Genomic DNA, 20,979 nt, shown 5'->3' with positions numbered 1-20,979 from the left:
TTCATGATCAATGTCGTAGTCTTAGGGTTACTTCTTCACCTTGTGAGACAACAGTCCTCTGTTTTGAAAACACATAAACCAACATAGACCTGTTTTAGTCTCCTCGTTTTCTTCTACGCTGTCTTTCGAGTACGCGAAGCCATTGATGTGAATCGACGTTTCGGGGTTATCGCCAGACTCGTCGGGCGCACGAGCCATCTGTTGGGTGGTCTTGCCGCTTCCGTGCTCATCTCTGTCGTTAGTACAGAGTTAGCTTCGTTCTTCTCATTCTCTAGTTTTGCTGGTTCTCCTTTGTTGCTTACAATACTTTCAACGAAATCAAGATAAATAACTCTCGAGCAAACAGTACCGGAGCCGATTCACCCCGTTCGTCGCCGGTTTAATAACTTGTGAATTGTACTTTGTTTACGTCTCGTGGACATTCGCTTTGTTTCAAAAATATATAAAGGTAAGTATTTCAGTTGAAATAAAAAGCACTCGAATACTCGATACTGTGTACCTTAACCGCAGTGATGTTTGTAACCGATTAATATTGTATAAGGTCTACTTATAAAATATGAAAAAAAAAAATTTTGCTTGTTTGTGATCCAGCAAAAAAACTAATTTGCTCGCTTATTTCTCTAATTCAGACGTTTGAAACTATAGGTTTAATAATCTCAACGATCTTGGAGACAAAAACTTAATCCTAACAACAGTTAGCGGCGAGTACATTTTTTTAGAAGACATTTTTTTTTTTTGGTATTAATGATAAAGAAAGTCTGAAAATCAACTCTGGATTTGGTGTCTCAAAGTAATTATATTTTAAACACGGTAAATCATAATGCATGTAATTAGGCCCACCTTGAAAGTTAGACCAATTAGCAATAACGGCCCATATGCTTTTAAGGGTCGTTTTTACAAGTAGCAATGGTTCCAACCAAGTCACGCGTCTCGCATGTGTTGAGCAAGAGAGAGAGAGAGTCCATCCAAATCAGTTTCCTAGTGTTTTCTTTTTCCTTATCGGATATAACAAGATTCGAGTTGGTAAAAGTAAAACAAAGGGATCTGAGTGCAACCAACGATGAATCGCCACCACGACCCCAACCCTTTCGATGAGGAAGATGAAGAAATCGTCAATCCCTTCTCCGTAAACTCTTTCTCACTAAATCTCCGCTTTGCACTTTCTCTAAGTCGCTTTTGGATTTTCTGCGTTATGAATCTATATCTCTCATCTCTGTTTCGAGCAGTGCTGAGGTTATCGATCCCCGATTTTTCATCTGTACTGAACTGTATCGTTGGATCTGGGAACTAGTTTAGGATTGTGTAGTAGTAGTCTTTATGATTGAGACTCATTCCTTTAGATTTGGATTATCAAACTCAATGGTGAAGTTGGTTACTACTGACATTAGATTGTTTTACTGATTGTTATTTGCAGAAAGGCGGCGGAAGGGTTCCTGCTGCATCTAGACCAGTTGGATTTGGCCAAAGCCTCGATGCTACTGTTGATATTCCCTTGGATACCATCAATGTACTCACTTCTTTCTCCTGAACTCATAATAAACCCTCTTCTCACTTGCGTTTTTAACTGCTGCAGGACTCTTCACAGAAACAAAGAAAGCTTGCTGACTGGGAAGCTGAGCTTAGCAAGAAAGAAATGGTTAGTAACACCAACCACTTGATGATATGTCTTTGTCAAATATAACCTCACCGTGCTGCTGACTAATTTTTGTTTGTACAACTCTGTATATTCTCTTCACTCAGGATATTAAGCGGAGGGAGGATGCTATTGCTAATTGTAAGCCAAACAACAGTTGATGATAATATTTTAAGTTTTATCTAACTGTAGCGGTGGTGGATAAATAGCTAACTGTTCTCATCTTATTTTGTTGCAGCTGGTGTTCAAATAGATGATAAAAACTGGCCCCCGTTTTTTCCCAATCATACACCATGACATTGCTAATGAGATACCAGTTCATGCTCAAAAGCTGCAGTATCTAGCTTTCGCTAGTTGGCTAGGTGAGTCTACTTTAGTTTGTCTGTCCTTTTCTATGAAATGTTTCTCCTGCGTTTAATTGACAGCATTGTATTATACTGTACTGCTGGCTTTCAGGTATAGTTATGTGTCTGGTATTCAATGTGATTGCAACCATGGTCTGTTGGATTAAAGGCGGAGGTGAGCTTGACACTATCACTTTATGTTTTATTTCTATGGGTAATGAAGTTCTGATTGGATTTGGTTGAAGTTGAACTAATGCTTGTTGTTTAATATTCATGATAGGTGTAAAAATCTTTTTCCTTGCCACGATATATGCGTTGATGGGATGTCCACTTTCTTATGTTGTATGGTACAGGCCTCTCTACCGAGCCATGAGGTAGTGCTCCTTTTAACTAGTTTTCTTCAATGGTTTTAGTACAAGTCATTATTTACTGGACAGTTTATATAACTGGTATACTTTTTACGACCTTGTAGGACTGACAGCGCTTGAAGTTTGGTTGGTTTTTCTTCACTTACTTGGTGAGTCATACAAACTTTTCATATCTAAATTTTGTACCTTACCTAGAAGTAGATGTAGTTTCCATTTCCCATATGATTGACCTATGCCTCCTCACAGATTCACATTGGCTTCTGCATCGTTGCCGCCATTGCCCCGCCCATCTTTTTCCAGGGAAAGTCTTTGACGTAAGTCTTTCAATCATAGCCAAAGATTCCCTTTGCGCTCGAACTTTATGTGTTACTTCGTGTATAGTTGATTAGTCTAGTGAGTATTTTCACTTGGAAAATTCTAAATTGTTTTGATCGATTTGAAATAAGGAGTTTTAACTTAATAACTATAATTTTTCTTTGAGCTTCGTTCACTTTAGCTGTGATTCAACTTTGTAAAACTTTCTCGGACAGAGAAACGTAGTCGACCGTCAAAATTAATGCTCTAGAAGATTCCGGGTCTCTTTATGGTTTATTGCCTTGGGATAATTTGTTCACATTCTTTTTTTTATGATCAACAGGGTGTGCTTGCAGCAATTGATGTCATCTCAGACAGTTTATTAGCAGGGGTACAAGCCGTATATTTATATTTTTTATTTACGACGCTCATATGTATATGCTCACCTTGAAGAAAGCTTAATGATAGCTAAGCTAAACCAAACTTAATGAATGAATGCAGATCTTCTACTTTATCGGTTTTGGTCTCTTCTGCTTGGAGTCACTTCTGAGTCTATGGGTTCTTCAGGTAAGCTACTGATAGTAACTCCATGGCTTCTTTAACAATGTTAACCGCAAAGGGATAACCGGCCAACATCTGAATTGATCGTGTTTCGTTGTGGGTGTGCAGAAAATTTACCTCTACTTTAGGGGGAACAAGTAAAACGAAGGGAGACAGGACAGGATGGTGGTAATTTTCCCCTTAGATAAAAAAAGGTTTGAAATATCTCGTATGAATGTAATTACCATTTTACCGTTCGGGTGCGTTATGTTGTGGTAAATTTCTTAGTTACTATAGTTGCAAGAGAGAGTGGGTTTGTTCGGCTATTTCTGTAGGGCTTTTTTCTTCAGTATCTTCTCCGTCTGTAACACAATATCAACTCTGAATATTTGGATTATTATTTCTCTTGAGGAAGTGAGTTGAATTATTAAAACAACCATAGCCACAAACTATTTCGAGTCTCTCGTTTTGGTCTGAATGTTATTTGCATAGAAAACATGTTGGATGCTATTTCTTTAAATAACTTATATCAGATTTTTTTTACAGAGAGTTTATGTACTCGTTCAAGTCTCCTTTTTTGGTTATATACTTATATACCAGTGGTGAAACTGGCATTCATGCATGTTAAAATTGTGGTGGTTTCAGTTCTCGTTATATAATTGTCTTTGTTGACTGGTGATACAAGGCTTGAAAGAACTTTGTCAAGGGCCTTGAGCAAAAGAGAGAGCTTTGGTCTAATTCATTTTGGTCCCCGGAGAAGAAATAAAAGATTCGAAGCTGAAGGGATATATGGAACGTGTCACTGGGACCCACATAAAACACTCATTCAACTTCAGACCTTAAACGCATAATCCCCATCTCTCCAATTAAAGTCTTCCACGTTTCTATTCAAATATCCGAAACCTCCAAAAATAAGCAAATATCCACCGTGCGTCTCTCCATGCTCTGTTCTAGTTTTATCACTTTCATCGGCAACTCCACTCTCTCCTAAACTTCAATATCCAATTATCACTTTAATAAAATATTTAAAATCAAGTACCATTTTGCAAATCAACACAATAATAGCACAAGGTTCTCTCCAATGAATGACACATCAGATTTTTAGAAGTTTGTGAGACTTCCATATCAATAAATGAAAAAGTTAAAAGACCAATAAAAACATTTCAATTCTACATGTCAATGTACACCTAAGCTTCTCTAATTTTCAGTTGGGTTCGTCATTATGTTCATATCGCCACCCACAAATACCAAAAAATCATTGTCGTTAGAATCAAGTTGTCTTAAGATGGTAAAGCAAAATCATTATTATATACTCCTCCGCTGCATTTTTTTCGTCAAGATGGTAAATCAAAATCATTATTATTGTCTTTAAGTACATCTGTCTGTTTCTTTAAGTATTGCTTCGTGACCTTATGGTCTTGCTCCAAACTGTCAAAAACATCTTTCAACTCTAAATAAAAGTAAATTATTAATTTGTGTCAAAAAAGGAAGTGCCAAAACCAAGAAAAATAAATCACAAAACAACATATTTAAAGTTAAGCTAAAAGTGTTCGATTATTCAGACGAAGTAAACATGAAATGTTAGTTGCATCAAATTACAGAATTCTATAGACATTTCCCGCGGCGTAGCGCGGGTGTCGACCTAGTCTATATAATTAAGACAAATCAAAAGAACCATGAAGTATAGAAGATACATATTGCTTGTTTTCGTGCGGCTAGAAGTGGTTTTTTTTTTGTCACAGAGAAGTGGTTTACTTCTTATCAATTATCTTAACAGGGAGACTAAAAACTTATCTAAAACAAACATCACATAGTGTTAACTTGAGGAAATCAAAACATGAGCCACTCATTACAGACCACATCAGATCAAAACCATAACTCATTTGCCATTTGTTTCCTATAGACTCATTTGCCTCCTCTCATTTGTTTTCACATCTTTACATCACCACACAAAAACCCATATTCTTTCATCATATCAAAATCCTCATCACTCAACCAAAGCTCTCCCAAAACAAAACAAAAACAGAGAGCTTAGGCGAGAAGAAGAGGAAGAGGAACCAATCACCAACAACAATGGCTGTCTCAACAATCTACTCAACACAAGCTCTCAATTCAACTCATTTCTTTACCTCCTCCTCCTCCTCAAAACAAGTCTTCTTCTACCGTCGCCAAAACAACCGTAGATTCAACACCATCATCACTTGCGCCGCACAACAAACCGTGGTGATCGGACTCGCTGCCGACTCCGGATGCGGCAAAAGTACCTTCATGCGGAGGCTGACCAGTGTCTTCGGTGGAGCCGCCGAGCCACCAAAGGGAGGGAACCCTGACTCCAACACACTCATCAGTGACATGACCACTGTGATCTGCCTCGACGATTACCATTCCTTAGACAGAACCGGTCGCAAAGAGAAAGGAGTCACTGCTTTGGACCCACGCGCCAATGACTTTGATCTCATGTATGAGCAAGTCAAAGCTCTCAAGAGTGGTATAGCCGTCGAGAAACCATTTATAATCACGTCACTGGACTTCTTGACGCACCTGAGCTTATTCAGCCTCCAAGATTCTCGTCATCGAAGGTCTTCACCCAATGTAAGTAGGCCACTCACTATGTTTGTTTTTCAGACAACTTCAATAGTTTGGAAGTCTTTTAGTTTCTTGTCGGAATCTTGGATTTAGATTTTAGATAATAATATAATGAATATTTGAACCTTTTGCATTAAGTATTATAGTTTGACGATGATGAAATTATATTCGACTAATTAATTAAGTTAGTCTATAGTTTTGGTCATGCAATATTTTTATAATAATGTTTTATCTACTTGTGAAGGTTTGATGAGAGGGTAAGAGACTTATTGGACTTCAGTATCTACCTAGACATTAGTAATGAGGTCAAGTTCGCTTGGAAAATTCAGGTGTGTTTCTTTATCTATTTCATCTTATATATATACATAAGATTTCGACCGTGACAATGTAACGTATCAAACGAGTTTGTGTCACAGAGGGACATGGCTGAAAGAGGTCACAGCTTAGAGAGCATCAAAGCGAGTATCGAAGCACGAAAGCCTGACTTCGATGCATTCATTGGTATAAACTCATATTCAGTCTTCATTTCCTGGAAAATTTTGTTGATAACAATGTGCATCAAATGGCTTATGCAGACCCACAAAAGCAGTACGCGGATGCGGTGATAGAAGTGCTTCCAACACAGCTGATTCCAGATGACAATGAAGGCAAAGTGTTGAGAGTGAGGTTGATAATGAAGGAAGGTGTTAAGTACTTTAGCCCGGTCTACCTATTCGATGAAGGTTCAACCATCTCGTGGATCCCTTGCGGCCGCAAACTCACCTGCTCGTACCCTGGTATCAAGTTCAACTATGCACCTGATTCCTACTTCGACCATGAGGTACATTGGTTGATATTGCAGAATGAGTTTCGTTTTTTTTTTGTTTTAGCTCTTGGTTTGAGCATTTTGTTCTCTCTGTTTCAGGTTTCGGTTGTTGAGATGGACGGGCAATTCGATAGACTGGACGAGCTGATTTATGTGGAGAGCCATCTGAGCAACCTCTCGACCAAATTCTACGGGGAAGTGACTCAACAAATGCTGAAACATGCTGATTTCCCTGGTAGCAACAATGGAACTGGACTTTTCCAGACCATTGTTGGATTGAAGATCAGAGATCTCTATGAGCAGCTCATTGCCAACAAAGCAACTGCTCCTGCAGAAGCTGCTAAAGCCTAAAACAAAACCAAATTATAACCCGTCTATAAACCCGTTTGCAGTTTCTTCTTTCTTTTATGGATTTTTTTTTTCATGGCGAAAAGGACTATCTTGCTTTGGTTTGTAATTTATGTGGAGATGGTAACAGAAAATTCTGTAATGTAGAGAGGTTAATAGCAAAGCAATAAAAAATTAAATTAATACAATATATCCATTTTAAAGTTTCCTCATCAAACCTTTTAAGCAATGGAAATAAAGGTTTCTTCCTATTGATCATATACTCATGTTTGAATCTTAAATAGACAAATATCGATTTCGAGTTACAAAATGCACAGTTAGTAAACTTCCTTATTGACCCGACCCATATAATAAGAAAGCATACAGCCAAATAGTAAAGACCCATTCTTTTGCAAACCCACCAACTGCTACTTTGGGTACCAAAACATGCCTTTGATGCCTTCTGGATCAGCCTCAAACCCCAAGTTTTGATAGAAATCCACAACTGCATGGCAAACTCAATAACTCTAAGAAAGAAGAAGTCTTGATTACAAAAGTTTGTATGGTGATTTGTATTTGTATTATTACCTTGACTATCTGCAAAAAGAGATATATTACCAATATCTCTCTGAAGAAGAGCCCTTACAAGCTTTTCCACAAGAGCTTTACCAAGCCCTTGACCCTGAAAACCAAAACAACACTTATTAACAACATCCCAAGAAACTAGTTATTTGTTTTGGTTACCTGATACTCAGGATCAACAAGAACATCCCAAATTGTAGCATTAAAGGCATGATCCGACGTGGCACGTGCCATTCCAATAAGCTTCTTATTCTTCTGCTGCTGCTGCTGCTCATTATCTCCTTCTGTGTCAAATAACTTCTCCAAAATCTGCTAAGATATTCATCAAAACATCGGATGAATGAAGATTAAGGTTACTTGAATGAAGCACCTGATGATGATGATGATGGCTTCAATACAGAATGCAATGTAGCAACCATATAACTATTCTTCAAAGCTGCAGCTAGTTTCGTTAGCGGTCTCCGAGGCCATCCCACCTTTATTTTATATCTAAAATTAGATATTTTTTTTCTGAAATAACATCGAGAAGGAAGAGAGTAAAGAGTAGTTCTTTTTAACTAACCTTGTCACAAAGGGTTTGAAGATCATAGACATCAATTTCACCACCAGAAGAAAATATGATCTCTTCAATGAACCCATCTTGAAGAGTTCTTTCAACCAAAGTAAACTCCACAGGAAGTAATGGTTCCGTGTCTTCATCTTCTTCTTCGGTTGTAGAAGGTGGTTCCACAAGTTGGGTCGTGTTATTATTATTCTTTACAAACCTGAATCAATCAATCAAGCATTTAACGTATCAGCCTAAGTTTCATATGAGTAAGAAAAGTAAAAATCTTATTCAGTACCCAGATCGGATTGACTCCCAGAAATTAGCTCTGAGACGCAAAGTCTTCAGCTTTCTGCTTCCTGAAGTAGTAGTAAACAAATTGAAGCATAAGACTTTAGATCCTAGCGAAGGAGTTCAAATCAACAGATTGAAGCATAAGTACCATGGCGAATTGGATAAGCGGATTGGAGAGGAACAGAGACTGATTCGATGGATATGAATTAGAACTGAAGGAAGCTTGCGGAAGGCTACAACACGAGTAAGAAGATGATGAAGAAGAAGTTGGGATTAGTATCATTTTTTTTTTTTGGGTTTTGTGGCTGAGAGTAGAATTCAGACAAGACTGGGGAGATAGTTTGGTAACGCTTTTAGCTTTACGCCTTCGTTGAAGCTTTGGGCTCTCTCGTCATCTTCTTTTCTTTTTTACTCTTTTGCCCTCTCAGTTTTTTTTTATCAATTTTGATAATTCGTAAGTTATTATTTTGTTTTATCACAAGACTGAAAATTGAATACATAAATTTCTAAATTGCAAGAGAAAGAAAGGTAAAAGATGTAACTGAGAATTTGTGAATTTTTTTTTGCATCAATAAAAATATTAAATTTTACATATTTTGTTTCCATATAATAAATTCACAGCATATACAAAATAGAATGAAAAATTAATGATGCAAACCAAACTGAAGTAACTCTCGCCGGCTTCTAGGGCCAACCACCAATTGTGTGTCGCCACGTGATCACTTCTCATCCGACGACAGCCAGCAAACTCTGTCGGACGGCAGGGACAGAACAGAGTAAGGATCCGAAGATTCCAGTGAGAGCATAAGCAATTGCACAGAAGGGAAGTGCCTCTGGCTCCTTAGCAGACAAAGCTGCTGTTCCAAGTCCATGAGCACTGTCCACTTAAATAATGTTATTAGATTTTTCCTCATTTTGATTCAAAAGATGATATCTGTAAAGAAGTCACCTTGAAGCAGTTGCGATTCCTCGAGCAATAGGATCATTTAAACGCAGTTTGTCAAGAACAACTTGTACAAAGTTAGCTCCGATCAGACCGGTCACAACCACTACAGCTGCTGTAAGCGACGAATTGGTCCCTGAAAAACGTCCAAAAGAGTCGTTAAAAATGTTCTTTAATGTACTCTGCTGAGGAGAAGAATAGCATGTTATACCTTCAAAGAGTGAAACAATGCTAAGGGCTAACGCAACCGTGATGCAGCGAGGTAGGATTGAAACCGTTAAAGATGGCTCCAAACCAACTAAACGTCCAACAAGAGCAGTGGAGTAGAGCGAGAATAGCGTTGAAACGATCACAGACGTAAAGATCTCAGCTGCATGCCGCTTCACAAGCTGAGGCAAAACCAGAACAGATTGTCACCACTTTTCTAAAGAAAAACAAGAACAAGTGTGTTGTTTTTGTTGTTACCTTTCTCTGTTTGAACATGGAGAAAGCGAAAGTGAGAATGACAGAGCCAAGAAAACCCATTAAAATGTCACCAGCACCAGGATCCGATGCTACTTTTGTGAGGTAGTTTCCTGTCACCACCATTAAAGAAGTTTTACTTTCTGTTGTTCTAGGTCTTTCTTTCTCTCTAGTTTGTGTGGTTTTACCTAAAACAGGATCAAGTCCAGATCCTGAAGCATATCCAAAAGCTAGAGCAGCGAGTAGCGCAGATAGAGCGCAGCAGATTATCGGATGGAATACTTTCTTGATAGCAGATGGCAACCTAGACAAGACAATGAGAATAACATCAGGCTAGAGAGACTTGAAACTTGAGGAACAAGGAAGAAATGATTTGAGTTTTACCCGGTACCGACAATGTAACCTAGAACAGTAGAAGAAAGAAGGAAAGGGAGACAAGTCCTTGCACTTGTCCCCAACGAATTAGGGTAAAACAGAGCACCAACAAACGACGCAACAAAGATCCCACTCCAACTCCACAGCTCAAGTGCTGAGAATGGAGAAGGTTTTGCCATAGGCTCAGCTTCCGTCATCTCGGTATTCACCATTTTCCTCACTGCAATAGCTGTGAACCCTGCTACACAAAGAGACGCCAACCATCCACCAGCTGTACAAACATTGAATCAAACATTAAACAGAGCTAACATTACTATGGAAGGTACCATAAGAACAGGAGAATGATCATTTATATACCAACAATGTAGCAGATTTTGAGGCCTGAAGCTGCCGGAATATCTCTGACGGAAAGAGGGAGAACCACAAGAGAGGGAACGTAGAACAAAGGAAGCCATCTCTGTATGAACAGAAACGCAGGCTCGAAGAAACTCATCATACCGTTTGCAGCAGCGGGGACAACAGAATCTAATATCATAAGAACAGAGAAAATACAAAACATCCCAAACAAAGCGCTTGGGAACTTTATGGACGCCGCTATGAAAGCCTGTTTCAAGAACTGGTCTGCCGCTAGTATGATCCAAGTGACACCAACAAGTGCGCTGCCGCCAACACCTAGTGTGCATAATAACAACGAGGATGAAAACCTAACCTAACGTGGTATACAAACATCACAGAATCTTTAAGCTTACGTTACTAGTGATCGTTGATGTGTTCCCTGTCCCTGCACCATCCGCGGCTTGAACTGAGAGTTTCTCCCAAAAGTCATCTCTCGAGAACCCATTTGCAGGAACTTACTCCTTTGTCCATTTAGTTTACTACATTTCGATAGATTCAGCTTCTGGTGTCCATTGGACTCCAAAGGGCTCCCATTGTTCGACTGGAATCGGATCTTGGGATACGAACGGCGGTTTCTTGCGGAAGAAAGAGCTAAAGGAGAGAAGAGAGGAGCTGCTAAAGGAGTAGCCATGGAAGTGGAGACGACTTGGGTGTGATTATGCGAGACCACACATCATAGTCTTCTCAATCTTCATTTAATGACAGGAACTGGATGACAAGAATTGTATGGACGAGACAGAAAGTTCTATCAAAATACAAGATGAGCTAGTTTTGTCTCTCTTTTCCTACGGTACGTTTTTCGGTTAAGAATATCTTTATCTTAATTTAATAAATTAAGCCTGCGGTTACTACTCAAACCAGAACCTTCGAACCGAATCAAAAAGTTTGGTTTTCGGTTAGAAAGTTCGGCAACTAAAATTTTGGTTTCGTTTTTTTTTATTTGGTAATCGGTAATTAGTTTCTAGAAACTTCTTTTTCAACACAGTATCAATTTTAACCAAAATTCCGAACCAGCCAAATTCTGAATCAAAATAATCAAGCTAACCAATTTTTTTTCTGAAATCCCCTATATATTAATTGAGGAACATTTGAAAGATGTAACTCAATTTTGTATTAATTAAAAGAAGCCCCAATGCATAGGTGGCACTCAATTAGGTAGTCAATTACATTTAATTGAAAAATAAGTAGGTCCATATTCGATTTTATATGTGTTGTTAGATACATAAGTTGGTCAAACTATATGATTATAATGATATGATATGCTATTATTTCCTTAAATAAAAACCTACGGAATTACCATAAATGAATAATATATTATATGACAATTAATGATTTTAATAATAAAGATTTGATAACAATTTATATCTCCTCCATCATTTTTTGTTTAATTTATATTATTAAAATAAATTAAACAATCAAATTAGCTATAAAATAAAAATTAGATTTTTTCGTATATGTTATATTGAATTTTTAAAAACGACAATAAATGACTAAAACTATTAAAATTATTATGTTAAAAATTAATGATCAATGGTTTAACATTTTTATTATAAGAAGATACACATGATTTTAAAACATATGAGTAAAAAAATCATTAATAATAAAATAAATATTATATATAGATTAAACACTATATACCATAAGATTACATAAATATTTTATTAAAACTTTCAATGAATTTTCAAGAACATTTAAATTATAAACTTATTAAAGATTTCAGATTGAAAATTTTTTTATCGATGATTTAAATATTTTGTTATAAAACGATATGAATGATCATAGAACCGTATGATTATAAATCTTATTTAATAAATAACTATACAAAATATTATTCTTAGAAAAAATAGGTTGGTCCATCTTAATATTACATTTTTATTAAACTAACTATCGAATTGATAAATAACGTACCAAAAAATGTTTTGCACTTCCTTAAATAAAAGCTACGAAATTATCTAATATATTAACGTATATGTGAAAATTATTATATGAATAATAAATATTTGATAACAATTTTGTATCTTAGTTCCTTTTTTTAATTTTATATTATAAAAGATATATAAAAATCACTTAAATATATAATAAAAAACATTTATATTTTTTCTTAGTGATAATTTGAATTTTTCAAAACGTCTATAAATTATTAGAAATTGAAGATCTCCACTCTGAAAATTTTGTGATCAATAGATTTTTTTGTCATAATAAGTTACAAATGATCATAAAATTGTATAATATGAATTTATGTTAATATTATAAGAAGATACACATGATTTTAAAACCATATGAGTAAAAAATATCATTTAATAATAAAAAACACTATATATAATATATAGATTATACTATATACCATAAGATTACATAAATATTTTAATATTAAAACTTTCAATGAATTTTCAAAAAACATTATAAATTATAAACTTATTAAAGATTTCACATTGAAATTTTGTTATCGATGATTTAAATATTCAGTTATAAATGATATGAATGATCATAGAAAGATGATTATAACTTCTCATTTAATAAATGGTATATAAATTAACTTTTCTTAGAAAAATAGGTTGGTTCATCTTAACTTACATTATATTTTTTATTAAAACTAACTATCGAATTGATAAATAATCTACCAAATATTTTTTGCACTTTCCTTAATTAGAAGCTACGAAATTACCTATATGATTAGCGTATATATGAAAATTAAATATGATAATAAATATTTGATAACAATTTTGGTATTAGTTCTTTTTTTTTTAATTTATATTAGTGAAAAGATATTAAAAATCACATTAAAATATAATAAACATTTATATTTATTATATGTTATATTTTGAATTTTTCAAACGTCTATATTATTAGAAATTTGAATATTTGCCCTCTGAAAATTTTGTGATCAATAGATTATTTTTTGTTATTAAAAGTTACAATGATCATAAAATAACGGATATGAATTTTTATTTAATAAATATTCAAACTAAATCATATATATATATATAAATACTAATGATTTAAAGCAACAAGATTGGCTGATCAATTTAGTCGTTCAGTTGAAATCTTTTAAAAGATTGAAAGACTAAAGTCAAAGTAAATATGCGTTTAGATAGTAGTATATTTACTAACTGAAATACCGAAAAAACCGAATCGAACCGAAACTAACCCGATATGGATTGAACACCCCTAATCCAATGAAGCCAAACTATTGTTTCATTCTCCAAAAAATATAATAAAATAATAACTTAATCCCGCGCAAGGCGCGGGTCTTATCCTAGTCTATACTATTATTTGCGAAAGTAAATTTTTGCAATGGAGCTCGAACTACAAGATAATTGACTATAAGTAAATATAATAAAATTATCAAAATAAATATATTTATAAAACATAAAACATTCTTAAATATGTTGTGTTTTATCTGAAAATATTTATTTTATTATAAAATATAATTTTTAGTGTTGATTTATCTTTTTTAAAAACATAATTAATAATTTATTATGTTGTTTTGATTAATAATTATAAATAGATAAATATTTATAAGAACACTATGCCCGCATATCCGGGCAGAACACCTAGTTTACTCAATTCAAAAAATTAACTCAGCAAAATCAAAAATTTTAGTAAAAAGTTTTGAACTAACCGAATTCCAATTCCGAACTACCTGTAGAAAACGAACCTTTGGCCTAAAATAATAAAGAGAAAAATTGGAAAAATGAAAACACTTTAAACTTAGATTTGTCTCAATATGATTTTTAGCAGATTTTTTTAGGAAAATAAGATTTTAATTCTTGTGAATACCATAATACCCTAGAATAACAAATTAATATGAATAATAATAATAAATTATAATTTCGTAATTGATTTAGTATTAGATTAACTAGATTTTTTAACCGCGCTACAGCAAACGCGCGGATAAGATATTATATGTATTTTCAATCCTAAAAAATAATGTATAATATTGTACAACATTATTTAAAGAATATAAAATATAGACTAATAACATAAATATATTTTTTAAATTTTCTTTGTAGAGAAATCATTATGTTGTTGATTGTTGTACTTGATTCACATATTTGCATAGTTATTTGTGATAGATGAATAACTATATTTTATTATCAGTAAACTATATATTATTATATATATAAGAAAAATAAAAATTATTACTTTTTTTAAAACAAACTTGTCTCATGTTGGAGACTCGATTATAGACATATCATATTCGAATGAGACATTTTTACAGTTATCAATCTTCTTAACAGTCAAGAAACAAATCTGAATATCAAAACAATATCTCATACGATCTCTTGTGGAATAAACTGCTCTGAAAAAATTGAATTTAGTATCAAAAATGACTGGAAATGGATGTGCAGATGTTTTTATCTAGTCAGCTTTACAAAGTACTATTCATAGTTCATATATCGTTATGTCCATCCTATTTTTTTGTCATCCTTTCTTAAGCATCTTGAAAATAACTGATGCTAATTAATAATAAACTTTTAGCATGCAAAAAAAATCAAATTTGTCTAATTAGCGCTTAATTTGTCTAACTGATTATATGTATTTCTCAATTCTAAAAAATAATGTATATATTGTCTTACATTATTTAAAGAATAAAATAAGACTACATAACATAGATATATTTTTAAAATTTTCTTTGGGGAATCATTATGTTGTTTGATTGTTGTACTTGATTCACATATTTGCATAGATATTTGTTATAGATGAATAACTATTTGTATTATCAGTAAATAATATAATTTATTATATAATATAAGAAAAATGAAATTATTACTTTTAAACAAAGTTGTCTCATGTTGGGGATTCGATTATAGACATACAATATTCGAAGGAGACATTTTTACAGTTATCAATCATCTTAACAGTCAAGAAATAAATCTGAATATCAAAACAATATCTCATACAATCTCTTTGTGGAATACTGCTCTGAAGAAATTGAATTTAGGCATCAAAAAGGACTGAAATTGATGTGCAGATGTGTTATCAAGTCAGCTTTACAAAGTACTACTATTCATAGTTCATATATCATTTAAGTCCATCATTTCTTAAACATCTGAAATAACTGATTGCTAATTAATAATAAACTTTTGGCTGGCAAACAAAATCAAATTGTCTAGTTATCGCTTAAATAATTTTATTAATATTGTCTAAGAAGCTTTCAATTAATATCATAATTTAATTTTTATTATTTTTTGTTAATTTAGATTTTTTTTGTATTTGAGATTTTTTTCCTTATTAAGCTTAATTCTTTCACATAATATATATATGTTCATAAAAATTACATCAAATCAGTTTTACTATTATTATTTTGTTTTTAATGAAATACACTGTTTAAATAATTAATTTAAAATAAAATTATATATTAATTTGTTGTATTCTAACAATTTGATTGATTAATTAATTTGCTTGGTGGATAACTAAAAAGTTTCATATGAATCGGGGAATGCAAGCTTAGTTGTATATTTATTTATTTATGTATATGAATCTATATATAATGCTAGTGTAATAAAGAAAGAACATTATTTTGTAACTTCAAAAAGATACATTATTACAATTTGAAATAATCAAAATTGAATAAAATAGTAACTAAATAAATCTAATTGTTTTTTATCTTGTTTAGTTGGATTCTCATGAAAGAAATCGATATAAACAAATGTTTCAAAATTTGTTGGTTATGTTGTTTGTCTATAAATTACAAAATTTATTGAATTGATATATTTAATTATTGCACCCTTAAATAATATTTTATTAAGACATTAGAAAACTATGTTTGAGTTTGTTTTGTCAAAATTGTACAAAAATCTATGCTTTTTTCATATTTGTCACGAAAATTTATATGTTAAACTTACCTTTACAAAATTCTTAACTTGTAACGAAAACAAAAATCTATGCTTTTTCATATTTGTCAATGTTCTCACACTTTCAAAGAATATATTAGCTTAGTCACTTACTTATTTTTTTTACAAACAAAGTATCAGAGTTCTTGAAAGTTGAATCCATATTATTGTAAGTGTACATAACAGTTGTGATTACATATTTAGTGATTCTTGTATATGTGTCCAAGAAAGTTTCAATGGTTTAGTGGTATCTGCCCTATATTATGTCATAAATGTTCGACCCCTTTCGATCCTTTTATTTGCAAATTTCTTTTATTTTTTACAAAAAATAAATGAGATGACTTGACAATTTCGAATTTTCTGATTGGACGATTTTTGTTGTGCCTGTGGACATCTAAAAGGGGCTTATATCCCCTTTTAGTATAGTATAGATTAAAAAGGGAAAAAATAATTAACGGTTAATGGGTATGACTTCCCTTTACCCTAATTTTTTTACCCCTCTTCTCCGCCGAAGCTTTATTTCACGCCATCCATGGTGATTTAGTGTTCTTGGAGAAAATCATTGTTTCGTCGGACCTTTGTCTCTAACTTCGTTTTTGTCATCCTCCCCTTCGTTCTCACACAGGAACAACGAAACGAAGTGTTCTTCCGCAAACAGTTTCGTCGACGGTTTGGTATTCATTACGAAATTGAAGTGTTCTTTCTTCAATTTCATCTGAATCTCATGTTTCTTCACACTAGGTATGTGATTTCTTGTATTGATTCTCTTAACCCCTAGATTTTGGTTAAAAATGATTTGTCATCTTTCTTAAACTAATTAGTTTAGGTGATTAATCATCTTATACATGAACAGAAACTGAATATGGTTATTTCTGCTGTCAAAAGAGAGAAGGATTTTATCTAAAAGTAGAGAAGTCTCGTGCCATGACGAGATGATGAACGAATGAAGAAGGTGCTCACTTTTTCTAACATTCTAAGTTACATTGTGTTCCTTTTTTAAACTCGTAATCCATGCTAGTGCTTAGCATGCTGACTCTTGAAGGTACTGTATTGATTTCTCTCTACTTCTAACTTGATGTTTGGTTATGTGTTATCTGTTTTTGATGTTTGGCAGAAGTGAAAGATTCAGAAGAATCAGGCAGCAAAGCTGAACCAGCACAAGTCTTCCCACCTAGGTGGTTCGTCAGTTCAGACAGAAGATAGCAATAAAAAATGAGGTGTCTCAGAGAAAACCTGGCTCTCCACAGATGTTCTAGCATCGGTTAGTATTTTGTTTATATCTTATTTCTTGAAAGGATAATGATGCATTTCTTTTGTATTTATGGTTTTGTTTTTCCTGATTCAGGTTTTCGGCGGTTCTTAGAAGATTAAGAAGAGGCATGTGAAGCTATTGCAGGTTGATCAAAGGCTTAAGTTTTTGAAGAGGCATGTGAAGATATTGCACATCGAACGTTCCAAACCACGAAACAGACATGGCTAAATTTTAATATATGCACACTTGGCCCCTGAGATTAATTCCTTTCTTATTATTTCCCCATAACCTTTATTTTGAAAATTATTCCTCGATTTCGCCCCAAAACTTGTGGTTCAGAAAAATATCTTAATGTTCGCCCCATAACTTTTAAATTTTACGGGAAATATCTTTATGATTTCGCCTTAAACTTAAACGTTCACTTTTGATTCTATTATACGAAAATACAATATATACAAAAACTCAGAAAATTTATCGTGGAGCAATCCAAGATTAGATTTAATTTTTTATTATACTTGCTAGTAGTAAGTTAGTATACATATCAAGTAGTGTGAATCATATGTGGTCTAGGGTGTTTCTGTGTATAATTTTCTTGAATAACTCGGGTTCGAGTGGAGGAAAGAACATTTGATGATTTTTATGATTAGGAAAGAATATACACTTCGAGAATTAGATTAGATTTTGTGTAGAATAGGAAACATCTTTAACCAAATATGAAAGTTCCATATTTTATGGATTGCCTAGAATATATATCATAGCTTACGCAGAACACAATAGAGTAGATGAGAAGAAAGATATTCCTAAGCGCCACATAAGGTAAAAAGCAGAACATGTTATGGCACAAAATATGGATAAGGTATATCACTGCGTTGTGGCTATATGCGTTATCAAGTTGTTGGTATAGAAGACATCTTTCTTAATTATAACGTTTCAAAAAATAGCTGCGTTATGATATATAAGAAAGTATAGTTTACGTTGTATACCCAAGATATATCTAGTATAAAACTTAGTATCCGATTTCTAGACTAAGTAGATGACCATAATGAGTATTCTAAATGTATCTAGAAGATAAAATAAAATATGATTCCACTTTAAAAAAAAAACTTTAAACATATATATTGTCATACTTATGTTTCCAATAGTTTTCATATTTTTTAATAATTTTTAAATTCAATTTATATTTTTCTAATAAAATAAAGATAAAATATGTCCAGAATTGCCCAAAATATCAGAAGTCCTAGTGTGACAAATAAAAGTTTAAAGTGTCTATTTTTCCAATTTTCCTAATAAATATTCATGTTTCATCACATGCACTATCAACAAGTTTTACAATTACCAAAAAAAAAACTGAAAGAAGATGCGAATAATCAATCTTGGAACAACATAATACCCCAATCTCCTAGCACCACCAAAAAAACCTAAACCATTTATTAAATTTTAAACGACTACTTATACGTACGCTCATATAAGAAACCCTTTTGTTTGTCAGTTGTTGTAACGGTATCCACCATGCTTCCGCATACCGATGAGTTTCGTATGGTACTCATAAGATAGAGGACTGCTCATAGCGGAAGCGTAATGCGAAGAAGGGGACGGTGGATTGTAGACTTCATGTTGCTGGTAATGAGAAGGAGTACCGAGCTCGGTCACAGGAACTAGACGACTGTGTTTCATGTTTGTCCACTCTAACCTCCGTGTCTTTTTGGTGTCCCTTCATCTTCTTCATCTAATTCTTCGTCGAATGAAAGGAAGATCGGGTTGTTGTAAGTACGCGTCCGCAAGATGCTTTTCATGTTCAACTCCGGTTCTGTCTTCTTCCTCCACCTTGTCTTTTGCCATTGCATCCTGCAGTAAGACCAATGATACACACTGTTTGAGTAAAAACGAACCTCGAAACTTTTCTTTTGGACTATGATGTGTCCTTGAGAAGATTGGTGGGGTACCCCTGAGTGGGTACTTTCCGAAGGCGGGTTCGAAGCGGGTTTTGCATTAGTACTTGTGGAAAGAAAGAGTGAAGAATGGTAGATGATAAGCAAAGGCGTTGAGTTTGCTGCCTTTTTAGAAGTCAAAAGTCCCATAAGCAGGAAGCTGAGATATCAACAAGCTAGCTATTATCTCCCATGAACGTGCGGCCAGAACGCTCCACGCTCTCATATTGTTGGGTGTAACATTGATTATCTGCATTGCAAAACAAGAAAACTTAAATATCAAACAGATGGATAAATTGTTTGAAATACTATAAGTTAAGCTACCCACTTTCAAAAATACCCTAACATTATATAATGATAATAAATTATTTTACACATTAGTGGTAGTTTAGTCTTTTTTTCATCACAATATAAGGTATGAAAATGGTTTGAGTAAATTTGAAAAACAGTATTAGATGCCACTGAGTTGTAAAGCGAACCTGATGGCGATAGACCAAGTAAGCAAAAGCGAAGAAGACACAAATGAAGGGAAGGAGAATGGGAGTGACAACGCGGCGTAAGACAATCCCAAAGAGGAAGTAGAGCTGGAGAGATGGGGGAGAGTCTCCTTGAATCGACCAAACCAGGGTCCATTGCTCTCTCTCTATATCGGTCCGTCGTCACAATAAAATGTTCTTCAAGTGGAAGATCACGAGTGGCTTAACCGAGTATCTCACCCCGCATACCAGCCCACCCGTCAACCATTATGTACGTTATAAAGAAGGTAGTTTACCCTGTTCATACGGCGGTATTATAGAGACCCCAGGTATGATGCGAAATCCTGTACAACATCACGCTGAAATAAACAAAAGCATTTTTTTAAAGGTATGATTCTTTTGGAGAGTTTATTAAGAGGTTAAAGGTTGCTTACTGGTGGTGACTGGGAAGGAAAGAGTCAAGCTGCTAAACGCTGTTCCGGCGATGATACTTCCCAAGAACACATTTACTAACATGAAGTATAGTACTTCGCTGCTGCTCTACGCTCAAGTGTAGATAAAGCAATGTACCCTCAATCTTCGACATAATCAGCAGTACTGTCGGGAGGATCCACAAGAAAATCTTCAGAGCAACCAAGAGGTAGGAAACTGTAAGAATGACTTTACAAAGTCCCTGCAATAACAAGAAGATGGGAGTCATTCAATCTATCAAGTTTGTGAAATGGCATGTGATTGCTTTGACTTACAGTCTAGTGACAGGTCTGAGGAAAGGCGCAACTCTATCAAGACCTTGTAAATTGGCAAGAGATTGCACGAAAGCGATGGGGATCATGTAGAAGAAGACCAATGCAAAGACTGACACACGTTATGAGCTTTCTGTATGTCAATGAGAAAAGGTATAGAAAGGTATGGTGTGCGACAGAGTCTGCCTGCTCTACGATAGTGCTATGCCTGGAGGCATGGGCGAGGGCTGTCGTTAGCACAAACGGGATT

The 20,979-nt window shown here is 34.1% G+C and overlaps 5 pseudogenes; 2 read left to right on the top strand and 3 right to left on the bottom strand.

Moving 5' to 3' along the window:
• Window positions 1-914: 914 nt before the first annotated feature.
• On the top strand, window positions 915-3,631 carry LOC106453824 (annotated as a pseudogene).
• A 1,567-nt stretch (window positions 3,632-5,198) lies between these two features.
• LOC125608751 lies at window positions 5,199-6,928 on the top strand (annotated as a pseudogene).
• A 219-nt stretch (window positions 6,929-7,147) lies between these two features.
• LOC106451745 lies at window positions 7,148-8,659 on the bottom strand (annotated as a pseudogene).
• A 183-nt stretch (window positions 8,660-8,842) lies between these two features.
• Window positions 8,843-11,179, bottom strand: LOC125608750 (annotated as a pseudogene).
• Window positions 11,180-19,067: 7,888 nt separating this feature from the next.
• Window positions 19,068-20,979, bottom strand: part of LOC125608647 — a 3,562-nt pseudogene continuing 1,650 nt past the window's right edge.

Source organism: Brassica napus, chromosome A5 (genome assembly GCF_020379485.1).
Source record: "Brassica napus cultivar Da-Ae chromosome A5, Da-Ae, whole genome shotgun sequence".
Taxonomy (NCBI): domain Eukaryota; kingdom Viridiplantae; phylum Streptophyta; class Magnoliopsida; order Brassicales; family Brassicaceae; genus Brassica; species Brassica napus.
Note: the sequence above shows the minus strand (reverse complement) of the source record. Positions and strands in the feature narration are given on the sequence as shown.